The 3,239-nt window shown below is 32.8% G+C and overlaps 1 protein-coding gene across 2 annotated transcripts in view; it reads right to left on the bottom strand.

The window, feature by feature from the left end:
- Window positions 1–3,239, bottom strand: part of LOC106883964 (beta-1,4-N-acetylgalactosaminyltransferase bre-4) — a 1,180,207-nt gene that overhangs the window by 742,791 nt on the left and 434,177 nt on the right. The window lies entirely within an intron of this gene.

Genomic DNA, 3,239 nt, shown 5'->3' with positions numbered 1-3,239 from the left:
ATATATATATATATATATACATACAGATATATAGTATGCATATATATATATATTATATATACATATATATATGTATACATATATATAGTATATATACATATGTGTGTATGTATATAGTATACATATATATATCATATACACATATAAACCAACATATATATATATATATAATTATATATATAGTATATATTCATATAAACCTACATATATACATATATATATATATACATATATATATATATATATATATATATATATATATATATATATATATATATATATATATATATATATATATATATATATATACATACACAAATACATACACACACATACAGATTACAACAGGTCTATATATACCTGCATACCTCTCACAGGACTATATATATGTATGTATGTATATATGTATGCATGCATGTATGTATGTATGTATGTATGTATGTATGTATGTATGTATGTATGTATGTATGTATGTATGTATGTATGTATGTATGTGTGTATGTATAGAGCTGTTGTAATCTCATAATGCAGTTGAAAACAACATAGGAGAAAACAGAAAAAGAGAATAAAAAAAATAATAATTTCAAACTACAGTGAATACTTTTAAGCATATTCCATGTTTTGCTAGCTGACAAATCAAATTGGTAGCTTTTGAAAGGATGAATAGAAAGTGAGGAGGGGGTGAGGTTGGAGAGTGGGGGGGAGGGTTTATTTCGTAGCTTGTTTGTTGTTCTGATGATGAGAAAGGAGAAGAGACAGAACAGAGTAAAAAACAGAATGGGAAATAGTGACGATGATGATGATGACGACGACGACGATAATAAGGATAACAACAACATCAACAATAATAACAACAACGGCAATAATAATAATGATGATGATGATGATGATGATAATAATAATAATAATTTCAAGTGAACATTGACAACAGCAGAAATGGGAACGAGAGTCATTTTAGAGATAGATATCACATACTGTGTATCTGGAAGTGTACGTGTGTGTGTGTGTTTGTGTGTGTGTGTGTGTGTGTGTGTGTGTGTGTGTGTGTGTGTGTGTGTTTGCTTGTATGTGTGTGGAGTATGGATGTGTATACATCCACACACACACATATATATTACATCATCATCATCATCGTTTAACGTCCGCTTTCCATGCTAGCATGGGTTGGACTGAGGACTGGTGAAACCAGATGGCTACACCAGGCTCCAATCTGATTTGGCAGAGTTTCTACAGCTGGATGCCCTTCCTAACGCCAACCACTCAGAGAGTGTATATTACATATAATATTATATATTTATCTATATATATATATAGATATATTCTTTTTTCTTTTTCTTTTTACTTGTTTCAGGCACTTGATTGTGGCCATGCTGGAGCATTGCCTTTAGTCAAGCAAATCGACCCCAGAACTTATTCTTTCTAAGCCTAGTACTTATTCTATTGGTCTCTTTTGCCGAACCACTATGTTACGGAGTTCTAAACACACCAGCATCGCATCGGTTGTCAAGCGATGTCGCAGGGACACACACAAACATATACATACAGACATATATATATATATATTTACATATACACACACACACACATATATATATATATATATATATATATATATATATATATATATATATATATATATATATATATATAACAGGCTCTCTTTTAGTTTCCATCTACCAAGTCTACTCACAAGGCTTTGGTTGGCCTGAGACTATAGCAGAAGATAATTGCCCAAGGTGCCATGCAGTGGGACTGAACCCAGAACCATGTGGTTGATAAGCAAGTTACTTACCACAGCCACATATATATCTACATGAATATATATATATATATACTCACACATACACATTACACACACACACACATATACAATATACATACGTAAATATCAAACAATGAGAATGAATGCTCAACACTGCATTGCTGGATAAAGTTTCATATGTGTATTAAGGCTTCCATTGGTTTCATGTCAAGAAAAATATCTTAATGTCTTAATTTTCTAGCCAATTACATGGGAGAATGGCATTTGACTCCATTTTGGATGAAAACACTTTAAAAAAAGAACAAGGTGTGTGTGTGTGTGTATATATATATATATATATATATAATACAAATGATATGTGAGCATATGCATATATACATACATATATGTACATACCTACATCTACATGTATATATAGATGCATATCCAGGTACAGGACGTCAAAAAAACGCAGACAAAAAAGGAACGGGAACATAAACAAAACACAAAAAAACGGACTTTTTTTCCAGACAACAGAATGAACACAGGAAAACAGACAAGCCACGTATGGAACGTTTCCTTCATCAGCTGCCTCTGTTCTAAACTAGGCGTTTTGAAGATGAGGCAGATGTTATGTGTATATAAATGTATATATATATATATATTTATATATACACATATACACATAACATCATTGTTATCATTTTAAATATATGTCCCATGCTGTAATGGATAGGAAGGTGTGACAGGGTCTGGCTGGGTGCTGGGTGCAAAGACTGTATCATGCTCTAATGTCTACTTTTGCAAAATTTCTAGAGCTGAATGTTCTCCTTAGCACTGACCACTTTACAGCATGTACTGGATTCATTTTTTGTGGCACCAGCACTAGTGTGGTCACCATGCAGCTTGCAAGACTAAGATCTCCTTTGATTGGATAACAATACAATAGAGAGAAAAGTGGCATGCTAAGAGATGAGAGAAAGAGACAGAACGATTGTTTTCTACATGATTTTTTTTGCAACGAATATGATCATCATTGGGATATGACTCAGGAGGAAACAATTGCAACAAATTCTCCAAAACAAATCAGAGATCTGTTTGCAGATCTTCCCATTCAGGGCCAGTTACTTAAAAGCTATATACCAGCTTAACCCTTTCGTTACTAACCCGGCCGTAGCCGGCTGAGCGTACCCATTGTTATTTAAATGTATATTTGAACCCAAATTTCGTTAGTACATTCGTTAAAACACCTGATTTCACTTTGCAAACAGTTGAGTTATTGTCTCCGACATTGTTTGGCGTGATATTTGAACTCAATGAATTTTGGAAGATTTTTTTCCACATTTTTTGCGGCGTTAATTTTTTTCAACTTTGAAGATGGAGAGGAGTTTCATGCTATCAAGCAGTGATTCCGAATTTGAAGGTTTTTCAACAGAAGATATGGAGATATCGAAGAAAAGAATGAATGAGCTACAAAAGCACGAGGTGAACGATAATA

The sequence above is a fragment of the Octopus bimaculoides genome, chromosome 4 (assembly GCF_001194135.2).
Source record: "Octopus bimaculoides isolate UCB-OBI-ISO-001 chromosome 4, ASM119413v2, whole genome shotgun sequence".
Lineage (NCBI taxonomy): Eukaryota > Metazoa > Mollusca > Cephalopoda > Octopoda > Octopodidae > Octopus > Octopus bimaculoides.
This window is presented reverse-complemented; position numbering and strand designations above follow the sequence as displayed.